Genomic DNA, 25,702 nt, shown 5'->3' on the forward strand with positions numbered 1-25,702 from the left:
AGAAGATTAACTTTATTTTGAATTAACATTAATGTTTTTGGCATAACGAGTAGTTTGGGGACATGCTTTTCAAGAAAAAGTGGATGGGCGTTGGGTGGTTTACCCCCCAAAAAAATATAAATATGTTGGATAAGATCATTGGTATGTGAGAATTTCTTTAATATATGGATATTATTTTATTTCTTTAAATGTCTGTTTAAATAAAATATATTTCTTTTAATTTGAATAATTAAAAAAGAATAAAATTAATTCAAAGAGTGCCATGGAAGGCTCTAGGTTTATATGATGGGGAAGGTTGATATTATATAGGTATTCATTTTAATACTCATGTATTCATTTGCTAAAAATATTTGCATTAAATCTTTTTGTTAAGAATACATACTGATTTTGGGAATTTTAGGGGTCTACGGGTATGGGTGGAGAAGTGTACTAATAGTAAGTTGTTCATTTTAATACCAGAAGTATTATTTCATAAAACATCTCATTGTTTTAGATGTTAAATAAAATATATAATTTTAAAGGTTCTTAAGTTCAAAATAAAATTTAGGAGCTGGATTCTTGTGGTGTAAGGGCATGGGGGGAAGTGTGGTAATACTCATGTCCTCATTTTAATACTAGAGCAATACTTTAGAACTTATTTTAAAACATGAACTGTTCTAGAAACAATTTTAATTTGGTTAATTACAATTTTTAAAAAGCTTAGTATATTATTTTTAAAAACAAAATATTATATAAAAGTTATTAATAATGTATTAAAACATTTGAAGCTGATTAATACATATTTACTATTTAAAACAAATAGGCACAACCATGTTTATTTCTAAAACCTTTCTTTTATTTTGACAAATGTAAATTAATCAAATAAATATATTTGTTGTTAAGTATATTTCAAAAAACATTTTCTATTTTTTATATCAAAAACTAATTTAACAGGATTTCCCTATGCTTTTCCACTGTTGTCAAAGGAAATGATTGTTCTTTTCCTATTTTTTATTTTACCTCCATTCGTTTTTCATTCCTTGATTTTTATCTGTTTGTACAGCAGATACGTCATCGACATCCACTTTGGAAGCACAGGGATTTGGTGGTCAGGTAAGAAGATTTTTATTTACTTTAATTATTATGTAGTTCAGTTCTTTTGCTGTAGGGTGATGATATGTAAGATAGTATATTAGTATACAATTTTTATATGTATGTGAGTTGTTGTGGTCCTCCCATTAAAAGAAGATTAACTTTATTTTTAATTAACATTAATGTTTTGGGCATAAAAGAGTAGTTTGGGGGCATGCTTTTCTAGAAAAAGTGGACGGGGGTTGGGTGGTTTACCCCCCCCCCCCCAAAAAAAATACAAAGATAATTGGTATTTGAGAATTTCTTTAATATATGGATATTATTTTATTTATTTAAATGTATGTTTAAATAAAATATATTTTTTTAATTTGAATAATTAAAAAATAATAAAATTAATTCAATGAGTGCCATGGAAGGATCTAGGTTTATATGATGGGGAAGGTTGATAATATATAGGTATTCATTTTAATACTCATGTATTCATTTACTAAACTATTTGCATTAAATCTGACTTTTTGTTAAGAATACATAGTGATTTTTGGAGAGGAATTTTAGGGGTCTACGGGTATGGGTGGAGAAGTGCATTAATAGTAAGTTGTTCATTTTAATACCAGAAGTATTATTTCATAAAAAATATCTAATTGTTTTAGATGTTAAATAAAATATATAATTTGAAAGGTTCTTAAGTTCAAAAAAAAATTTAGGAGCTGGATCCTTGTGGTGTAAGGGCATGGGGGAAGTTTGGTAATACTCATGTCCTCATTTTAATAATAGAGCAAAACTTATGAAGTTATTTTAAAACATGAACTGCTCTAAAAACAATTTTTTTTTTTTTTTTAAGTTTAATATCTTATTTTTCAAAACAAAATATTATAGAAAAGGTATTAAAAATGTATTAAAACATTTGAAGTTGATTAATACATATTTACTATTTAGAACAAAATAGACACACCATGTTTATTTCTAAAACCTTTATTTTATTTTAACAAATGTAAATTAATCAAATAAATATATTTGAAGTTAAGTATATTTTAAAAGACATTTCCTATTTTTTATATCAAAAACTAATTTAACAGGATTTCCCTATGCTTTTCCACTGTTTTCAAAGGAAATGATTGTTCTTTTCCAATTTTTTATATAACCTCCATTTTTTTTCATTCCTCATTTTGCATCTGTTTGTATAGCAGATACTTAATCGACATCCACTTTGGAAGTACAGGGATTTGGTGGTCAGGAAAGAGGATTTTTATTTACTTTAATTAGTATATAGGTCAGTTCTTTTACTGTAGGGTGACGATATGTAAGATAGTATATTAGTATACCATTTTTATGTGTATGTGAATTGTGTTTTAACCACTTTTCGTTCCCATGCAGGTTGTTACCGTATGCACACATCGGGAAGGTTGTCTTTTAAAAATATATATATATATTTCTAAATGGATGCACTTTGGGACAATCTCTTTTTTTGCCATTTTTTTAATTAGTTTCAACTGAGCGAAGAGGGAGCATGTTTCCTGAAAATTTTGTTTTTCCATTGTTATGGAGTTTGCTTTTTACAATTGTTTAAACGTTTTTGTCTAACTCGATTAGTGTGAAAAATGGGATAGGAGCTGAATACTTTTGACCTCCATAGAAAGTGAAAATGCAATAAAAAAAATTGGGTTGAGAGTTGTTTTGAAACCTTTGGAATATTGGACTATGAGTGAGTCTTGGTGACTGGTGACTAATGGATAACTGATCACCATGACGTGAAAAAAGAAAATAACTTCAAATAAGGCTGAGTTTTAAAATAACACAACAATTAGCTGTACAATTCGAAAATTAGCAAAAAGGAAAGTAATGCATTTTAGTTAGTATTTTATTCAATAGTGTAAGATGCCAGCAATGTTCTCGAGGTAGAGTGCAACTACCAACATTAAAAACTGTTGGATTTTTTGCCAATATCATTTTGATATCTCGCTACTTTTTTGGGAAATACGAGGGTGCAGGCTTCCTGTTAAAAATTGGGCCTGCCTCATTTATTTGAAACGTTGGGCCTGATTAAGATGGCAAGCAGACAACCTACAGGACAACGGGACTGCCCTACATGCTGTCAACCTCATTATGATGCGACCGCCTCCAAGGCGGTTGCACTGCCTATTTCCTGTACTGCGGCGAATGCTGTGTGCAGCAGCACATGCCGCAGTACCAGAAACAGAGAGGGAACATATCCCTGCACTACATGGCAGGCACCATGCGGTGCCTGCCACATGGTGCTGGGATGTGTAGGGGGGCACTATAGGTGCCCCACTAAACCCAAAATCAAGGGCCAGGGGGAAAGGGAGCCTGCTACGGGCCCCCAATGTCTCTCTCTGCCAGCCTTTTTATGGCGGGTGAACCGCCATGAAACGACGGGAGAGGAGGGACATCGTAATCTCCAAGGCAGTGCCTGGCATGTATCTCCCTTCCTGGGCTCATTTTAGCTCTGGGGACACCATCCCACAGGCCCTGGCACATATTTATTTAGGGGAAGGGGTACTTGGACCTCCTTCTTAAGCCGTTTTGGCCCCGGGGACCCAGTCCCCCGGAACCCAACATTATATTTAGGGGGGAGGGGTACACAATACCCTCCCTGGGCCGATTCTGGCCCTGGGGCCCCCATACCCCTGGGCCCAACCTTACTAAAATGTGGGAGGGGGCACATGGCCTCCCAGGCTGATTTCGACCCCAGGGGATCCCATCCCCCAGTCAAAGTTAATAAGGGGGCAAGCAGCCCCCCTCCATGGTTATATATCGCCCCAGGGACACCATTCCCCAGGCCCAGCCTAACTGTAAATGGGGAGCGGGCCAGGTGGCCTCCCAACCTGTGCTATTTTCGGCCCCAGGGACCCAATTCGCCGAGGCTCGGCCATTCACTGAAGGGAAGGAGGGCCATGTGGCCCCACTACCCGGGCCGATTTTGACACCAGGGTCCCCATTCCCCGGAGCCTGGTGCATTTTTAGGGAGGTCACTGGGCCCCCCTCTCTGAGTGGATTTTGGCCATGGGGACCACGGGCCTGGCATATTTTGTGAGGGAGGGTGGCATGTGTCCCCTTCCCTTGGCTGATTTTTGCCCCATGGTCCCCATCCCACAAGGAATGGTGTATTTTTTGGGGGGAGGGGGTTATGTGGCCCCTTTCCTGGGCAGTTTTTGACCCAGTGGGTTCCTTTCTCTGGGGCCCAAAATTATATTTATGGGTGAGGGGGGCATGCAGCTCCCTTCTCCAGGCTGATTTCAGCCCCAGCGACCCTATCTCCTGGGGCCCATCCTTATTAAAATGTTTGAGGGGGTATGTGGCTTCCTCCCGTCCTGATTTCATCCCCATGGTCCCATCCCAGGCCAAAGTGAATAAGGCGGTTGGGCGGCACACAGAACCCCTCCTCGGGCCTATATCAGCTCCGGAGATCATATCCCCGGGGCTTGGCCAATGTGTAAAGGGGGAAGGGGCAATGCGGGCCCCTCACCGGGCTGATCTTTCCTCTGTGGACAGCATCCCCAGGACTTGACCGTTTACTAAAGGGGAAGAGAGCTGCAGGGCCAGCCTCCCAGGCAGATTTGATCTCCAGGGGCACCATTCCCCTGGACCCTGCGAAGAAAGGGTGGGTGTCCTGGGGCCCACCCTGGACACCCACCATATCCTTGTTGGGGGCTGCAGGGGGGGCCACAATGCCCCCGCAGTCCCATTTGGCTTCCCGCGTCCAGTGGGAGCAGGCATTACTCCAGCCTACAGGGAGCAGCTAAAAATGCTGCTCCCTCCGCGTGGAAGCAATATTCATATCTGTTTCCCTCCCTGCATCAATGTGGGCAGGGAAACAGATCTGAAGTAAGTGTGGGCGGAGCTCACAGAATGCACTTCGCAGAATTCTGCGGTGTTGCATAAAAACTCCATAGAATTCCACAAAGTTCCATGAGGCGGTGGAGTTACTTGCTCCACTGGCCCACCCCACCCTATTTTGGAACCGCATGTCCCTCGTCCACCCACCTTTGGACCCAAGTTTAAGTACCACCCTTGTGGAAAGTGAAAACCTTTTCCTGCACTGTTTAAAATCACAGATTCACACATAGTCATGCACGCACTGGTAAAGGCCTTGCACTGTTACTAGTTCTAGGTTGGGAATCAGGAGGGGTCTGGGAGGAAGTCGCCGAGTCCTTGTGGCTGTGTACAATGTTGCCCTCTTCCAGGGGCCCGATAGGGTTGAACCCAGTGACTCTGAGATTTGCTACTGTGTGTGGGTGGAAGAGAAGAGAACATTGCGGAGGGGCCTGGGCGACGCGAGAGGCTGTGCTGGGTGATCTTTGTCAGATGAGACAGGGTGCTGGACTGGTTAACGGAGGGCTTGGAGGAGGGAGACGGTGCAGTGCTTATGAACCAATCAGGGGTGACAGATGCCACCATGACCCTTGTGACAGCCACCATCCACATTCACCCACTGGCACCAAACTGAATGGGAGCTCCCTGTCGCTCTCCAGTCTGGACAGTGGCCCCCGACACCCTCTTACTTTGGTGTGCCAGATCACCAGGAAGGCCGTAGGTGAGGGCAGCAGGTGCAGGGTCCTGAGCTTGCTTAAGCACCTGTCCTCTATCCTGTTTTGTGCCTACGTGTTGCTGGCTTTTCTCTGCCAGAATGTCCTCAGCATTTCCCTGCATGCCTGGGGTCCTCTTGCCAGCACCCTCTGAGAAGAAGGTGCCAGCTCTTCGGGACAGGCCCACAGTAAAAAAACAAAGCAGGAAAAGGCAGGGTTTAGCAGACAGACAATGGCTTTTTCCAATCAGATTACTTTCTCTGCCGTCTCAGATGAAAGCTAGCAAATGACGGTGCAACTTCAACAGACCGGTACACCTCGCTTTTTACTTGGGTATGGTCATATGCGTGGAAATGAACCGAGACGAAGAGACTTACTCCTGTCAAGAGGTTGGGCTTATGAGATATCAGTCAGAAGTGCGCTTGAGCAGACCTTTCCCCATCCATTGTGTGGAGTTTACCACCCACACTTAGAGGTCCATTAGGATGTAAGGCGGAAAAACACCCTGACCGCCATGGAAGCGGAAAAGAACCGGCCGCCGGCCCCGTGGGAAAACCGGCAGCCAAATTAGCATTAACTGCCCAAAAAATTCAGACCGCGGCGGTACGAGGCCCAGAATAACTGCCCGTAGCGGGCGGAGATGGCCAAAATCCATCCGCGGCGGTCAGATTTGCGGCAGAAAAACAACAACCCGCCGCAAGTATAGCAGAGACACCGCCCCGGAAATTAGTATATCCCCCACAGTCACATGGTACATACCGCCATCTCCGACTGCCGCGGTCGCACAATCGGATGAATGGAAGAGCCAGCGGAAGAGCTGAAGCACAGCCACCGTGGCGGACGATCCGTCAAAAATATGGCGGACCAAGCCAAAACCCCACAAGAAGGCCAAAAAGTGCACACAGAAAACTAGAAATGCCTCCCAAATACACACAACACACCCACATGGCAAAACGAAAAATACAAATCCCAGGTCTACACACCTGTCAGCAACACCCCAATTGGACAAACCCACATAGCTGTGTATAAAACCAGCCCCTTCACTGACCACAATCCCTTGCAAAACTCCAGGAGAGAAGGGACACATACCTCAGCTGACAGGAGAGGCAAAGGACACAACATCACCAGCCACACCACACACAGCACCACCACCACCTCCAAACCAGCACAACTAACCCCCTGCACAACACACACCATACACAGCACAACCACAACCACCACTCACACCCCTGCACCCACAATCACTTTGCACACCACACACCATGGCCACACAGAAAATGCCCAAATTCACTGAGAGTGAGCTGAAGGTCAAGGTAGATGAGATAGTCAGAGTGGAACCACAGCTTTTTGGTCGCCTGGTCCAACATACACCATTAGCCACAAGGACACAAATGTGGGCTAGGATAGTCCAAAGGGTCAATGCAGTAGGGACCACCCCATGACCAAAAAGGAGATCATGAAGCGGTGGCATGACCTGAAGAGGGTGGTCAAGGAGAGGAGGAGCAAGAACCGTGAGCTGGCTCAGAGGAGTGGCGGTGGCCCTCCCATTCCACAAAAAACATTCACACAATGGGAGGAGAAGGTGCTTGCCATACTGCATCCAGAGAGTCTCACAGGAGTAGCCGGGGGAGTGGAGGCTAGTAAGTACAAACAAATGACTACCGCCACTCTGCTATGTACTGCCTTGCACAACTACAAAGCTACACCACCTAGGACACACACCTTCCATCTGCACCACACACTCACAAAAACATGCCTCACAGATCCAACATTCACCACAAACATAGCTAATAACATAACCATGGGGGCATGTGTACAGGCAGACAGCACTACAACAACCACCAGGCCCACACCTGAGCAAGATGGATCCCTCCCCCACCCCACCCAGGAGCAGTTGGAAGCCATTGCAGTACAACAAACAAACTTACAGGTAGGTAGCCATCTTCACAATGAGGGTGTTAGTGTCAGGGAGGGCGGCACTATTACTCCCACCATGCCCCCTGTCCCACACCTGAGCAGGATGGATCCCTCCCCCACCCCACCAAGGAGCAGTTGGAAGCCATTTCAGTACAAGAAACAAACTTACAGGTAGGTAGCCATCTTCCCTGGGAGGGTGTTTGTGGCTGGGAGTGCTGCACTACTACTTCCAACATTCCCTGTGTCCCACACCTCAGCAGGATGGATCCCTCCCCCACCCCACCCAGGAGCAGTTGGAAGCCCCTGCAGTACACCAAACAAACTTACAGGTAGGTAGCCATCTTCAAAATAAGGGTGTTTGTGTCAGGGAGGGCTACACTACCCCTCCTACCATGCCCCCTGTCCCACACCTGAGAAGGATGGATCCCTCCGCCATCCCACCCAGGAGCAGTTGGAAGCCATTGCAGTACAACAAACAAACTTACAGGTAGGTAGCCATCTGCACAATGAGGGTGTCTGGGGGTGGACGTCCTGCACCACTACTCCCACCATGCCACCTGTCCCACAGCCTAGCAAGATGGATCCCTCTCACCACCCCACCCAGAAGCATGTGTCAGCCATTACACAACCCTAATCAACAAACAAACTTACAGGTAGGTAGCCATCATCACAATGAGGGTGTCTGGGGGTGGAGGTCCTGCACCACTACTCCCACCATGCCCCCTGTCCCACAGCCTAGCCAGATGGATCCCTCCCCCACCCCACCAATGAGCAGTTGGAAGCCATTTCAGTACAAGAAACAAACTTACAGGTAGGTAGCCATCTTCGCTGGGAGGGTGTTTGTGGCTGGGAGTGCTGCACTACTACTCCCAACATTCCTTGTGTCCCACACCTGAGCAGGATGGATCCCTTCCCCACCCCACCCAGGAGCAGTTGGAAGCCATTGCAGTACACCAAACAAACTTACAGGTAGGTAGCCATCTTCACAATGAGGGTGTTTGTGTCAGGGAGGGCTACACTACCCCTCCTACCATGCCCCATGTCCCACACCTGAGAAGGATGGATCCCTCCGCCACCCCACCCAGGAGCAGTTGGAAGCCATTGCAGTACAACAAACAAACTTACAGGTAGGTAGCCATCTGCACAATGAGGGTGTCTGGGGGTGGACGTCCTGCACCACTACTCCCACCATGCCCCCTGTCCCACAGCCTAGCAAGATGGATCCCTCTCACCACCCCACCCAGAAGCATGTGTCAGCCATTACACAACCCTAATCAAACTTACAGGTAGGTAGCCATCTTCGCTGGGAGGGTGTTTGTGGCTGGGAGTGCTGCACTACTACTCCCAACATTCCCTGTGTCCCACACCTGAGCAGGATGGATCCATTCCCCACCCCACCCAGGAGCAGTTGGAAGCCATTGCAGTACAACAAACAAACTTACAGGTAGGTAGCCATCTTCACAATGAGGGTGTTTGTGTCAGGGAGGGCTACACTACCCCTCCTACCATGCCCCCTGTCCCACACCTGAGAAGGATGGATCCCTCCGCCACCCCTCACAGGAGCAGTTGGAAGCCATTGCAGTACAACAAACAAACTTACAGGTAGGTAGCCATCTGCACAATGAGGGTGTCTGGGGGTGGAGGTCCTTCACCACTACTCCCACCATGCTCCCTGTCCCACAGCCTAGCAAGATGGATCCCTCCCACCACCCCACCCAGAAGCATGTGTCAGCCATTACACAACCCTAATCAAAGGTAGGTAGCCATCTTTGCTGGGAGGGTGTTTGTGGCTGGGAGTGCTGCACTACTACTCCCAACATTCCCTGTGTCCCACAGCTGAGCAGGATGAATCCCTTCCCCACCCCACCCAGGAGCAGTTGGAAGCCATTGCAGTACAACAAACAAACTTACAGGTAGGTAGCCATCTTCACAATGAGGGTGTTTGTGTCAGGGAGGGCTACACTACCCCTCCTACCATGCCCCCTGTCCCACACCTGAGAAGTATGGATCCCTCCGCCACCCCACCCAGGAGCAGTTGGAAGCTATTGCAGTACAACAAACAAACTTACAGGTAGGTAGCCATCTTCACAATGAGGGTGTCTGGGGGTGGGGGTCCTGCACCACTACTCCCACCATGCCCCCTGTCCCACAGCCTAGCAAGATGGATCCCTCCCACCACCCCACCCAGAAGCATGTGTCAGCCATTACACAACCCTAATCAAACTTACAGGTAGGTAGCCATCTTCGCTGGGAGGGTGTTTGTGGCTGGGAGTGCTGCACTACTACTCCCAACATTCCCTGTGTCCCACACCTGAGCAGGATGGATACCTTCCCCACCCCACCCAGGAGCAGTTGGAAGCCATTGCAGTACAACAAACAAACTTACAGGTAGGTAGCCATCTTCACAATGAGGGTGTCTGGGGGTGGAGGTCCTGCACCACTACTCCCACCATGCCCCCTTTCCCACAGCCTAGCAGGATGGATACCTCCCCCACCCCACCCAGGAGCAGTTGGAAGCCATTGCAGTACAACAAACAAACTTACAGGTAGGTAGCCAGTACGTGCTCCTACCCATTTTTCCCAATTTAAATGGTGCCATATGACAACACCAGCCCGCACATTGCACAAAGAGCCATACCTACCCCATTGCCAAGCACAGTGTGCACACAGGTAAGCCAAGGAAACTGTCACAACCACCAAAGTGTGACACACCAATTCACAAGTAGAAGAAAGCCTGTGCACATTCATGCACAGCAACTAGTTACATGTGCATAACCATGGGGCAAGTGCAACAAGGACTATTCTCAAAATATGAAAGCATGTGTGGTGGCACAAATCAAGATATGCACATGACAGGACAAAGGGATGCAGGAGATGACAATGGCCAGTCCATGGCCAGATGTGACTTCTGCTAGGTCAGACAACTAAACCATGAGTCCACAATTAAACACATGTTGTGCCAGGCCCTAGATGGTAACAAGTCCCAGTAAACCTCAATTGGACAAGGTTTGCATGGTATGCCCTGACACCTCGCTCCATGGACAAGTAATGCTTGCACCACTGTATCATGTCAGGGAGCACAGTACTGCACACAGTCAACAATGTGATGATATGTCAATTGTGCAGTGTACAAAATGTGAATGACACACAGCTAACACAAAGCTTGCCGGGTGCACTGCAATGACCATTTCCCATCCGACCCACAGGTGACCAAGAACTCACTGCAGAGGACAACACCAGCAACCTGCAGAGCCAGTCTCCACACCTGGTACAAGGACTCTCGGATGTTGACTCCCAGGATTCTGTGGGCGATGTGCTCGAGGCCGGCCCATCTGGTGTGCCAGGGAGCAACAGGTCCCAGGACCCCAGCGTCCCCCCCACCACATTTGCGGCAACAACAACTCCACAGCAGACCCCTGCTGTCACGGCCTGTGCAGCCACTGCCACCATCACCACCACCACCAGTGCTGCCGGCAACACCCTCCCTGTCCCAGAGGATGCCCCAAACACACCATGGAGGAGGGCAGGGAGAGGATGCGGGTGCCCACAGTGGTGAGGCAACAGGTCCGTGGCAGCAGGGCCGGTGGGAGGGGCAGGGTCACTCAGGGACACCAGGAGGGTGGGACCCACTCCCTGGAACACATCACCAGAGTCCTGGGCGCATACGAACAGGCCCAGGGACGAACGGGCCGGTCAGACGATCTGTTGCACGAGCTCATCCTGCTGATGAGGTCCATCGAAAGACGCATGGGACAAATCGTGGACCTCTTGGGCCAGCAAGTGGCGGTACTGAGGGACAGGCATGTGCCCCAGACAACACCTCCGCCTCCCTCTGGTGGGCTGCACAATGACAGTTCACCATCCTCCCCTGCACCCCCAGATAGGGGTGAGTCCTCAGACCCCACTGGCCCTGCAGCAGGGCCCCCCACTGCCAAACAACAAAGGGGCCGTCCCAAGAAGACCCTGGCAGTATCTGGAGGCAAAGCACCTGCCAGACGCAAGTTACGGAGCCAGCCTTGATGGCAACCCACTCCACCACTGCATCGACTCTTTGGACTGTCCTACCCCACACTGCCTTGTGAATGGCATCTGCCTGTTGGACTGGGTCACCACAGCAATGTGGTGACTACTCGACCATCTCATCTACCACGACTGTCAACTCACTCCCCCAATAGAAATGTTCACCCCCTTGCATCTCACCATAGTAAATAAAATATCCTCACACACATGTTGTTGTGTCTGCTCCGTCTTTATTGCAGGGTATACAGTCTTCAACATGATCACAATGTACCAGGACCATGGGCTGTATGTAGGCAAGAAGTCGAAAGCACCTAGGGAAACACAACAGAACAACTGTCACTGGACTGGGTGTGGCACTACAGACAACACACAAGCCCTAACACCAGAATAACCCAACATACACATGTCACAATGGCCTCCAAGTGTCAACATACACGTCCCGTTGATGTTCCCAAATGACATGTCCTAGAAACATTTCCAACCACCACTGAGTCTATAACTGGCTGATGCTACAATTCTCACATGCCCTTTCACGACGACAGCAATCTCATCAGACAATGGGTATGTTGCATATTGCCACCCACCATTAAGTGAAGTAGCGGGTGATGATCTCTTCACGCAGGTCAACACCTTCCTCCTCTCCACTGTCCACATCACTGGACATGGCTTGGTTTGCAGGCTGGGGTCTGGTCCTCACCATCATCCAGGAGCAGGGGAATCTCCCTGTGAATGGCTATGTTGTGGAGCATGCAGCATGCAACAACAATCTGACACACCTTCCCGGGCGAGTATGCCAGTGCACCTCCGGTCTTGCCAAGGCACCGGAAACGTGACTTGAGCAGGCCAAAAGTGCGCTCCACCACACCACGTGTCCTCCCATGGGCCTCATTGTGGCGGACTTCAGCCGGGGACCTGGGATTCCACAGTGGGCTCAGCAACCAGGGACGGTTGGGATACGCAGTCACCTAGGTATGACAAACACAAATAGACATTGCAATGTCGCAGAGTCTCAGGGGAGCAGGTCACACACACAGCACGCCACACGACTAGGCATACTCACCCACAATCCATGCATGCTCTGGAAGAAGATTAGCCATCAGCTGGGGCACTGCGCTGTTCCTCAGGATGTAGGAGTCGTGGGCCGAACCTGGGAATTTGGCACACACCTGAGATAGTCATATCTGCCAGGCACACCACCTGCACATTGCTTGTGATTGCGGTAAATGTACTCACTTGCATGTGGTGGCACAAGAGCGACATGGGTGCAATCAATGGCCCCAACAACATTGGGGATGTGTCCAAGGGGATAAAAGTCTCCCTTCACAGCTGGCAATTCAGCACCCATGGGGAAATGGATGTATCTGTCCTTGTATAGCATCATGGCGGACAGTACATCACGCAGCACCATGCTGAACATTGGTTGTGACATCCCAACAGCACTGGCCACATTCTCCTGGAACGATCCTGTGGCAAAAAAATGCAGGGCTGCCATCACCTTATAAGTAGGGGTGAAAGGTGTTGGATATGTCCTGATTGGCTGCAGGTGGGGCTCCAACAGATCACAAAGGGTCTTCAGGGTGGCTCTGTCCAGGCGGCATTTGCGTATGATTGCAACATCCGCCATGTCCTCCAGCACCGTCAAGTGGCGAATCAAATCTGGCCTCCTCCTATTGGAGTCGATAGTGGACACATGTCAAGACAATACACCAAGAGATGTGCACAGCATATCACGTTCTGGATGACACAACGACAACAATGACTGACATCTAGAGTGACTGACAGACCAGCTTACATGGAGGGACACCTTCAGCTACACAAAGGGCACACGTGCCAACTTACACAGGACAAGTACCTCAAACACCACCTTTGGCTATGTGAATGCACATAGGGATATGGCCACAGTACACATGTGCACGCCTGGGAGTCTAGCATCCAGCATATGTGTAACTAATCAAAACCACTGTCTCCTACCTAGCTGCTGTACCGGTAACACCTTGATGCGTCATTACAACCTGGCACACATCCATCACACAATGACCACAGTCGGCGCTGGGATGATGAATGTGTTCAGGAGCAGACATGAGTGGCAATGCTAATTAGATCGACATTCATTGAAACGAGCATTGCTGTGATTGCGGAGAGGTGTAGAGGTGTGGCTCACTGGTTAGAGGCGGCAGATCCGTAAGCAGAGAATCGGCCAGGGACCAGGGTTCAATTCCCGACGCGGCAGGGTCGTGGACCAGTGTCAAAAACGGACTCGATAATTCTCGCCTCGGTACCTACTCTAACCAGGAACACACTCGGCAACTCTGGGCATTAGCTTGCCTCATCTCCACAACGGCCCCCCACATTCGCCGGGGATGCCTGGTTTCACCTTGGAGATACCCTGGAGGGACCATCTCACAGGGATAGCCAGGACGGGTTCCCCAGCGGTCTACAGCGCCAGGACGCCTCAGGGCAGCAGTGCGCTTTACAAGACACATACATTTACATTTACATTGTCACTGGACCTCAACACATTAACATGTGTACACATTGTACAGTCCAGGACTACACTGTCCTGCCTACACCAACATCAAATCCTCAAGTGACATGTGAGTGGGTACAGACAAATGTACGTTACACACACACAAACATGGCATGTGTAGCCATCAGTGGAGTAAATTAAACATTGGCATTGTGTGCACAATGATGTGCCATTGAACATGTTGGCACTATGCATTGTTGATTTGTGACAGATGGCCATCGCCATTGCATGGCACCCATATCGCGGTAGCTACCGCCTGGCACCAGCGGTGTGTCCCCAGCACCCCAATTCACACCAGTGCAGTAGTCATAGGCATCAAGACATGTGGAAATGGCAGTTGGCATGCTCCGCCGCCAGAATGGCGGTGACTCGTGTCAATGCATGGCACCCATATCGCGGTAGCTACCACCTGGCACCGGTTGTGTGTCACCAGCACCCCCATTCACACAAGTGTAGTAGTCATAGGCATGGAGACATAAGGAAATGGCGGTTGGCATGCTCCGCCACTAAAATCGTGGTAGCGCACCCCGGGCCCCAGCGGTGTTACACCGCCATGGAGCTCGCCCTAGAGCCAATGGGAAGCTCGATAGAGGTGGCATGATGCAATTTTGAAGGTCGAGGTAGGTGTGCTCCACCACCGCAGAGGCGGTCATTGGATGCATTTGTAAGAGGCAGACATGGACCACCAATTGCTGCAGCTTGGCACCTTTGAAACGACCCCAGGGGGCTATATATGTGGGAGTGAGCCTCACATTGCCACTGCTCACAGAGCCTGCTGCCTGAGACCCATCACCTGATGCTGCCTCCAGGGACTGCTGCCTGACACCCCCCACCTGCTGCTGCCTCCAGGCACTGCTACCTGACACCCCTCACCTGCTGCTGCCTCCAGGGACTGCTGCCTGAGACCCCTCACCTGCTGCTGTCTCCAGGGACTGCTGCCTGACACCCGCTCACCTGCTGCTGCCTCCAGGGACTTCTGCCTGACACCCCTCACCTGCTGCTGCCTCCAGGGACTGCTGCCTGACACCTCTCAACTGCTGCTGCCTCCAGGGACTGCTGCCTGCGGACCAGCCGCAGCCCGTGGTGGGAGTTCGGTGGGGCGGAAAGGCGGGGAGGGGGAGGGGCAGGGTGGGGGGTACTAAAAACCGGAATATGGATAATTGGAGGTAAGTAAACAATTAAATAAATAAAACGAATTTTGTAGCGCGCGCTGCATCGTAACATTTGACATTTTACGATGCAGGGCACGCAACGAAATTCATTTCATTTATTTAATTGTTTACTTACCTCCAATTATCCATATTCTGGTTTTTAGTAACCCCCACCCTGCCCCTCCCCCGCCCCGCCTTTCCTCCCCACGGAACTCCCTCCACGGGCCACGGCTGCTGGGGACCCTCGCCACCAAAATCCCCTGCTGTTGTCTCACGTCCACAGTGATGGCAAGGACAGAAAAGATCCGTGCCAGTCCCTTCACGAGCGAGGAGCTGGAGGTCCTGGTGAACGAGGTGCTCACACAGTACCCAATGCTATATGGTGCCCCAAATGTCGTGGTGAGTCTTAAACAGTGTTGTGGTAGGGCAGGGGGGCCACACATGTAGTGGACTGATGCAGTATGTGCCTGGGAGTGTGGGGTAGTGTCATGCACTGCCTGACATGTCTCCCGTCGGAGGGTGTGTGTACCCAATGCCACAGCTTTCCCTCCCTGCACATGTAAGTATGAGTGACCTGTGTTGTGTTGTCAGCCATACAGTGACACAGACGGTTGTTCATGCTGTAGTCAGGCTGTGTGTGCCCCTGTTGTCCATCTCAGTGTGAGCCCAGCTGGACAGCACAGCCCCCGTCTACAAAGACAACGACACATCTCTTCACTTAAAGAGTATGACATCAGTCTTTTCACATTGCACTCCAGCTGTGGCCCATCTCAGCACTGTAGATTGCACACAACCGCCCTTGTGAAGGGCATTTTGTATTTGTGAGATCATGTCTCTCAATGTGACATCCATGACACAGTTATCTATTCACAGGGCAGGGACATTGAGAGCTGCGCAGTCTTGGACACAGTGGGTCACCCCCAAACACAGGTTGATATGCGATGTATGTGTTGCTCAACCCAACAATTGACTGGAGATGTGGGCAGGCAGGTTTCAGTGCTGGCATCTTGCATGTGTGTGAGATGTGCAGGGACTGTGTTCCCCCTCACACCTGCATGCTTTAACATCAGCTTTTCTCATGCAGGGGTCACATGTGGGCTGTACTATGGTCTCTGATTAATCTATCGTTGGATATGTAATTTTGTTGTATCTTGCTGCTATTCTGATAGATGTCGGTACATGGCACTGTGTACCTGATCATTTCTCCCTCTTGTCTCCCATGCCTGCAGCTCAAGGTACACCAGCGTAAGGCCGTGTGGAGGGCCATTGCAGCAAAGGTGCGAGCCCTGGGGGTCTCAAACCGTCGGCGCACCCACTGCCACAAGAGATGGGATGACATCAGCCGGCTGGCAAAGAATGTGGCGGAGATGACCCTGGGGCTGCTTCCTCGCACTGGGCATCTGGCACGGCGCCGCATGACACCACTAATGGGGTGCATCTTTGCGGTGACACAGACTGAGCTGGATGCACGTTTGAAGGAGCATCAGCAGCAAGTCAGGGGTGAGCATTTGGGGAGTCTGACTTTGGATGGGAGTGGCTGCATGTGTAACAGAGCCTGTGCCAGCGCTGGCCTCTGTGATGTTGGTAGTGTGATGCTGTGGCATGTAAGTGGCTGCTGGCCTAGGTGCCTGTGGCATGCATTTTCCCTACTTGTACTTACAAAGTTGATTTGGAAGCTGTGCCTTCACATTACATTCTGAGTTGTGCTCTTCAGGTTTCTTCTGCATTGGTGTAGTCTTGGGAATCCCGTGGGAGGGAACGGCAGTGTGCCCAATCTGACTGTGCGTACATTAATACGTCCATTGCATGCACTCATATTGGGGAGGCCTAGATATCTTACAGCAATGTGCAGCATTCTATTGTCCCCGAGGTTCGACCTGGTGGGTGGCATGGGCTAATGTCCATTGTGGACAGTCATATTGTAGTGTGGGTCTGTGTTGTCCCCTCCTGTTACATCCAGTTCTGTCATTGGCAACAAGTTGTGTGCCCCCATCATGTCCCTCGGTGTGCTCAGAACTAGTTGTGTGTCTGAACAGAGCCACAATCAGGGTGTTGTGCTATGTGGTTATCACATGGCTCACTCATGCCTGAGTTTCCAGTTTCCATGCACTGCTTGAGTCTATGTAGTGAGTTGGCACGATGTGATTGCACAGGGTGGTGTGAAACTTGTAGATTTGCTCAACTTTTGTCATGCATTGCTTGCATATGTTTGTTCTGTTTTTGCCACTGACCTGACCCTACATCTCTCTCTCCCATGCAGCATCACCTGTGGTTATGGAGGGACTGGAGACGGACACCAGTGGGGGTGAAACTAGCACCACAGCTGCCCAGGAGCCCAGTGACACAGATGTTACCAGCGCATCAGAGGGGGACAGGAGTCTGCTGGAGGAGTCGAGGCCTGAGGCGCAAAGCACCACATCATCCGATGCCAGCGGGGATGCATCCATGTTGGAGGGCACAGGGAATGGGGACTCTGCATTGACTTCCACCACACAGCGGCCATTGCCCACCCTCCCAGCCACTTCCTCTGCTGCTGCCCGTGTCCACCTCAGTAAGAGGGGAAGAGTGTCCTTCACCCATGGCAACGCTGCCCCTGTCCCCCTGCTGCCATCAGTGCTGAGTCTGTGGACCTTTTGTGCCAGCTGTGTGTAGTCCAGACAGCTCTCCTAAACGCCTTCTTTGACCACGACAAGAAATTGGCCCAGGTGGTTGCTCTCATGGAGGGCATACATTCTGACGTGGGTGGGCTGCACCGGACAGTCCAGGCTTTGTCATCAACAGTGACGTCTGCCCTGCAACAGGCACATTCTCACAGTCCAGCTCCAGTCCCTTTGTCCACCACCCAGGCAGTGGCCACGTCTGATGATAGTGACCACGGTCCACATACATCAAAGTCACGGTACAGCACACGGAGCACACAGCAGCAACAACCCAAGCGGTCCCGGGCGCAGACACCATCCCCACAGAAGACCAAAGGCACCCCAGAGTGCAGGGAGAAAAGCCTGTCAGGTGACACCAGGGGACAATTAGCAAAGCAGCAGACCTCAGGCACACATGCCTCTGTGGCATCCCCATCCAAGGACTCTCCTGCCCCTAAGGCATCGCGCAAAGATAATCGTACTGTGTCTGTGCCCACCAAGGAGGTGGTGCATTCCAAGGGTACACCTGGGAAGGGCTCAAAGGCAGTATCACCAACCACCTCGACTCCCATTCCAATCCCAGTGAAGAAGGGGCTGGGGGGACTGTAGGGGTGACACCTAGTAAACAGGTGAAGGGGGGACAGAGGCGAAGCAAGGCAAAGCATTAAGCTGGGTCCAGCACATCACCAGAGGGACTGCCAGCGCCTGCACCTGCTGCAGCAGTGGTGGTGTGTGTGCCTGTTGTGCCCACACCAATTTCATTGATCCCAAGTCAGGCAAGCCATTTAGGGTCCCGAAGAAGTGGAAGGGCACCCCTCCACAATCTCCCAGCCACACAGTGACTCCCATCTGCAAGACTCCACCTCCACGTGCCACTACACCACCTGGTCCAAGCAGCCCTCCAGCCTGCCAAGACACTGATCGCTCTACCTTAGCTGTTCCGCTCTCTCCCCCTTTAAGTGCCCCGACAGTCCCCGAGGCACAGCCAGCTCCCAGTCTGCCTGAAAGCCAAGTCTGAGTGGTAGTCACCCTCACACATCTGTGTCTCACACAGGAGGGCCTGTACTGCACATTGTTACCCCCTGACTGTGTTGCTGGCCATTGAAAGGTACAGTTGCACACATTCCCTGTGCAGCTTCTCATGGACATACTCTGCACTCTGCCCTGGCCAGTGGCCTTGCTGTTTTACCCTTGCCTGTGCAGCTTCTCATGGACATGCTCTGCACTCTGCCCTGCCCACTGGCCTTGTTGTTCACTGCTGTTTTGCCCTTGCCTGTGCAGCTTCTCATGGACATACTCTGCATTTTGTGCCTTGCTCTTCTCTTCTCATGGTGCCTATCTGTGCAATATGTGAATAAAGACAGTTGCTCCAGTTGTCTATTTTGTCAGTGTCCTTACTGAATAAAGTTATTTTTCTGTGTGTAATTGGTTTACTGTGCCACATGGTCTGTGTGGCACTTCAATATGTTCAATGTTTGGGCTCACTTGGTCTCTTTTTTTCAGGGGTGACAGGGTCTTCAGTTCTTCTTGGCCCAGATACTTGTGGTGGCAATGGTGTCAATTTTGAATGTTTAGCAGTAGTCATTTACTTGATTAGTTCATGTTGTCTCTATTGTACACATGTCAGGTTGGGGGCACTGCCAGCACAGGATGGGTCTCTGCACACAGTATTGCAGGCAAGCTGTCCAGGGTCATCATGTGTGTGTTATTCCTATATGTGTGCCCAGTGGTGTATGTGTGTGGTCATCTTGTGATGGCCAGTCATCCTAGTCCCATGCCTTACTTTCCATGTGTGCTCTTGGATGGCCAGGTAGTGTGCAGTGTGAAGAGGGTAAGTTTGTGGGGAGTGTGCATGCCTCTGCAATGTCAACTACAAACGTGTCACCCAGGAGTTGTGTGCCTGTTGTTTTGATTGTTCATCCCTGTGGCTGTGGTTGTATGCCCATGTGTGAGTTGTATGTTGTGCACTGTGCAGTGTGTTGGTGTGTCCTTGCAGTTCTGTCTGACTCCTACTTGTTGTTTTTGTCACTTGTGAGTATGCAGAGGGTGTTACTGGCAATTCAGTGTTGTGTTTTGTTGCACATCCCTGTGTCTGGTGGCTGTTTATGGGGTCTGTGCAGACCTGTTGTTCCACACTGCCATTGTGGTTGTGTTTTCTCATGCCTTGCTGTCCCATGGTGCCTTCTTGCCTCCAGTGTGGCATGTTGTGTGTGTTGTCATGCCATCCCCTATCTGTGCGTCAGCTGCGTACCCATTGCGGGTCTGCACTCCCTCTCTTTGTGTATGGTGCACAACTGCCATGTCCCCTACTGACATGCAGTACACTTCACTTTGGTGTGAACTGTCCCCTTGGTTTGTATATGTGTGTGCCTCCCCATGACTTCATTTGTGCCACTGTGCTTTATGGTGCAGATCTTTGTCCAGGGTCAATGTGTCACTCAGTGCATTTCCCCAATGGGTCATGTGTGATGTTCTGGTGCTGTTTGTCAGTCATGGTTGCTGCTATGCAGTTCAACTGTGTGTGCTGCCCAGTCCTGTGGTCAAGTTGTTTCCACCTTTGTGCCCCAGACTTGTGCATCTATTGGGGTTGTGTTGTATGTATGTGCGTTGTTTGTGTTATTGCTTCACTTCCTGGGTGTGCTGTTGTCTTTATGCTGTGCAGTATGGTGTTGTGTGGGTTGCTGTTCTGTCACTGATGTTTGTGTGTGTCTGGTATGCTTGGTGTGCACACACAGCTTGTTGTGCTTGCTGTACTGTGTGTATGTTGCCTTGTGGTTGCCTGTTGTGCATCCCCTGATGTTGTGCTATGTTTGCTTTGTGATTGTTCTGCCTGTGCATCTGTTAGGTGTTTGCTGTGGCTGTGTTGTTCTGTGATGGTGCACTTCTTGTGTGTGTTGTGGAATGTTGTCTGTGCATTGTTCCTGAGTGATGAGATTGTGCACTCCTGTTGTGTCTGTGCTCCCATTGCCTTTCCCCAGTTTAGCTGCACTGGGCATGTCTGTTGTTGCTGTTGTGGCTCTGTGTGTGTTTCAGTTGGGTTATGTGTTTGTCTGTTGTATTTGTTTCCACATTTGTGGTGGCATCCCTGTGTGTGTGTGTGTGTGTGTGTGTGGTGTTTGTGGCTGAGCCCAGGGTGTGTGTTGGCACTGGTGTTGTGTGCTGCTGGTGTGAGGGGGGTATGTGTGTAGATTCTTACTGGTGTTTGTCAGTCTTGCGGTGTGTAGATGGTCCCTGTGTGTAGTGCTGCTTGTGTACTCCTGTGAAGTAGTTGTATGTATGTGTGGCTGTTCCCAGTTTGACTTCAGGGCCTTCCTTTCATCCTTGTGCCTATACATGGTTTGCCTTGCAGTCTCCCTGTGTGGTTGCACTGAGCTGTCTGTGGTTTGATTTCACTGACTGTGTCAGCCATGTGTGTTTTGATGGTGTGAGGGTGTTGTGCTCTGTTCCTTGTGTTGATGTGATGTACACATGCTTTTTGTGTGTCTCCATGGCCTTCCATTTGTGTGCGGCCCACTTTGGTTTCTCTATGTGCTGTGCTCCATTGCTATTGGCATGTGGGGTGTGTATGTGTGTGTCAGTCTCTGATATGTATGTGTGACTGTGCAGGCTGTGTGTCCATTTGGATGTTGATTCCTTGTATGTGTTCATTTGTTGCTTGTCCTCATTTATATTTCCCTGAGTGTGGTGTTGTGTGTGTTTCCCTGGCCCTGTGCTACTGTGCTGTGTGTTCCTTTGCAGACACTCCTGCAGTGTGTGTCTCCATGATTTTTTGTTGTGTGGTGCAGGGTGTGTATTGCCCTGGCTTGTTGTTGTGCATGAGGTGCACAGGAGGGGCACATGGCATGTGCCTTCATGGGGTGTGCTAGTGTGTGGTGGTACGGGGTGTGGCCCTGTGGTCTTTGTGCCCTGCCCTTTCCTGGCACTGGCCCTGCCTTCTGCATTGCGCATGTATTTGCTTGTGTTTGCTGCTGCGGTGACGTGACCGGGACATTGCTGCATGGTGGCGGTAGCTGTGTGTCCAGGATGTAGCGGGGTGCATTTGTGGCAGGTGGGTGATGTGTGGGTGCCCTTGTGGATGTGTCCCTATCCCCCCTAGGGTGTCTGATGTGGATTTGGACCGTGTGTCAGGCCGTGAGTTGTGTGTTGTGTTATTGCGTACCTGCGGCATCGTCCGCGACGGTCCATTAGTTCCTGGTGATGTAGCAGGTACAGCACCGGAAAGACGTGTAGAGCTGGGTCCATGGCGGTCATGACCGGGACTTTGGTTTCGCGCTCTACTGTCGAGTTTCCGCCTTCTCTGGTTGGGCGGTGTCTCCACTACGGTGCGTCTGCTTGCTTGAGTCATCCTAATTTGTGGAGCGGGCGGACGTCATTCTGCGCGGCGGAGGGTCTCCTTTGGCTCCCACCGCCGCGGTGGCGGGCGCACTTTGAAGGCGGTGCTCGTCGCACCACGGCGGTTGGGAATTGGCCTAAGTTTGACCATACTAATTGGCGGGCGTGATGTCCGCTGCTAGCGGGCGGAAAAAGGCATTATTCCGGACCGCCAGCGTGGCGGTGGTCCCACCGCCCTACATCCTAATGGACCCCTTAATCTGAAGTCCGCTCCTAGGTGGCAGAGCACTTTTAAATCTTCTGCCAGTTGGGAGTGGACTTTGTGTTTGCTCTCATTTGGTGGGAGCTTTGAAATTGCTACTGCTAAGCAAACACAGGATACCCTGCCTACAACAGGGTGGACACCCCGGGACATAGCTGGAACTGGCCCTGGGGGGTGGGGTCCCTGGGGCCATAAATGGCTCTGGGAGGGGGGCTGCATGGCCCCATCCCTTTCCAAATCATGGCTGGCTCCAGGGGGATTAGGTCCCTGGGGCCAATTTCGGCCTGAGGAGGGGACCGCACAGCCTCCCTCCCCATTATTAAAGCAACTGGGCCATGGAGAAAGGGGTCCCCAGAGCAGATATCAGCCCGGGGAGAGAACGTGCATGCCTCTCCCCTTTTTCCAGCCATGGCCAGGCCCCAGGGATGCGGTCCCTGGGGCTAAAATAGGCCTGGGAGGAGGGCCATGTGCACTCCTCCCTATTAATTTTACAGACCGAGTACTGGGGCATGGAGTCCCCAGGGCCAAAATTGTCCTGCAGAGCGGGGCAACGCATGCCCCCTGTCTCTAATTATTTTTATAAATCACCCCCAGAATGTGGGCCATCCATGGGGCATAAAAGAAATACTTTTAAAGGCCAGGCCCTGGGAGATAGGGTCCTCAATCCCGATATCGGGCAGGAATGCACCATATTTAAGGCAATACAGCACATTCCTTAATTTTCCCCTATATTGGGCCACTTTGGCTGAATAGCGAATAATGTAGGTGCCCTTAAACTATAGTGCAAGGGTGCCTGTGTTGCATGAAGGATTGTTTTTGTGGCGGAAGGGGCACCTTCCTGCACAAAAACAATCCTGAGAGGCAAATTCCTCTTTCTATGTGTGCTGCAGAATGCAGCACACTTAGAAAGAGGAAGTAACGGGAAGCAATAAAGATATTACTCCTTGTGATGCCTCTCTGGGAAGGTGTGTTTTTTTGGCTCATTACCAAGTTTACTAGTTCTGGTCAATCTGGGAGTACGTGAAAAACCATGACAGTTGCGTGGGAGCTTTAGTGTGTGAAGTGGCCTAGTAAAAGCATGCATTGTATAATAGGCTTGATAAATGTAAAGGCAGGTGTGGTCGGTACAGGTAAGAGCAATGGGGAAGGTGGGGAGTCAATAGACAATGGAATAGAGAAAACAAATACAAATAAAATTCTTACCTTCTGCTCGCCGCATTGCCGACTCACTACTTTTACCTGTACTGGCCGTGCCTGGGTAAAGACGTGTTGCAAAGACCAACAACTCATGAGAACCAGCTGTGTGAGTCTTCCTTAGTATGGAATCAGTCATACAAAGCTACCTGAATGTCATATTGTATGAAGCTTATTTATAGAGGTCTTTGAAGCAGCAGTACTGACATAACTATTCTTAATGGTGCCCCTGTGGGAAGCAGGGTACATACACGGTCATAATGCCAACACATGAAGCCAGTCAAGTCACGCCTCACAAATTCAATCCCTTATGGCTGAAATGTTTTCTGGTATGGTAACATTTCTTCTCTTCTGGGCCTCCATCCATCGTAGTGGTGGATAAACGCAAGTTTTCTAAATCTACTGAAGTGTTGCTCAATAGAGGTGGTAATTACATAATGTGAGCAGATGTGAAGTCAGCTTCCCCCAAGATTTTCTCACCTATGTTTCAGACTATTCCTGAGATTCCTTCAAGGAATGTACGTCTATTGGTCAAAATCCATGAACTGGTCATGTTCACCCCTTCTGCTGTGAACAAAGATCGCACTCAGTGCTCATAACCCGCCTTTTTGGTTGGTAGCATACAGTCTTGGCTCACTGTGAATGACCATTGTGTGCCTACTCAAAATATGCAGCTGGTCTGGTTTCAACAACTCCTGTCCATCCTCCTTGCCTTTCTTTGCCTCACACCGACTGTTAGAAATGGGATTTCTGGTTTGCTAACGCGTGTACCAAAGCCAGGCAGAAACCACCACTCTAGTCAGGGCAAGGAAGTTACACGCCAAAGATAACCCCTGCTCACCCCTTGGTAGCTTGGCACGAGCAGTCAGGCTTATCCCGGAGGCAATGTGTAAAGCGTTTGCGCGCACACACAGCAACAACACCCTAGGCCCACCACAAAAGAAACCCCACACAAGGTTATATATAAAAATAGCCTTTGTATTATAATAAGTACATTAGATAATAATCACACAATTTAAACTGGGCCAACTGGCACTAGGCAGAATTTACAGGGGACTATTTACACAAGACAGGGCCAATGGACCAACGTCAGAATAATCACAAATTACCAATTGTAAATGTAGAGCAAATAATAAATGTAGCGCACAACCAGTAACTACTGGTAACGTTAGGAACTTAGCATGAGATCCTGCAATGCAAAAACAGTGGATGCATACATCACTTTGCGCATAAACCTCCTTAGGCATAAAACTATATTATGCCCAAAACCTCACTAGCATCACATATCACGCAATAGGCATTACAGTAGGCATCACAAGCATAAGCATTTTGGGAAGTACATAGAAAACAGTGTGCCCCAATCGGGGGCACAATGTACTGAATCGGGCCCCAGGCTAACTGGCCTCTCACAGGGGCTGAGATGCCCAATGTCCAGAATGTCTGGGCTGGCTGCGCATGCAGCAAAGAAAAAGCGCACAGGGGCACAACCTAAACGTTGCAGCTGCCCACTAAGTGCTGGGCAGCTGGGAAAATGAGCGTGGGCACCAGCGTGCCCCCTGAGCCCCGGTCTGGGACTCTAAATGAAAATGCCCCCGTTGAAAATGGCACTGGCGCTGGTGTGCCGGGTGAACACAACTAAAGTAGGGAAAGAAGAGAGGCTCAGCCCCACTCACCACTCCTTGGAGCTGAGCACGTAGTCAGCAGCCATCCGCTGTCGCCAGGTTCCGGAGATCTCTGCCGCCACCGTGGAGCGGCTCGCTGCCGGGTGCGGGACCGCTTAGTCAGCAAGAAGAGAAGCCCCTCTGATCCAAGGAAGGGTGCACTTACGCTCTCCGGTCCTTGCGGGACTTCGTTTGCTTCTCGGTCAGCTGCACCACTCGCGGGGCTCTCTGCAAGTTTTGGAGCCGCACCGCACTTGAGCCTTGCTTCACCCGGTCCCCCATCCTCGGGACCGGGACTTTGTTCAGGGTTTGCCTCCCACCTCTCTCCAGGTACAGGGGAAGGCGGAAAGGGTGCCCGCGAGGCTTTGGGCAAGCCCTGCGTCG

This window comes from Triturus cristatus, chromosome 1_2 (assembly GCF_964204655.1).
Source record: "Triturus cristatus chromosome 1_2, aTriCri1.1, whole genome shotgun sequence".
NCBI lineage: Eukaryota > Metazoa > Chordata > Amphibia > Caudata > Salamandridae > Triturus > Triturus cristatus.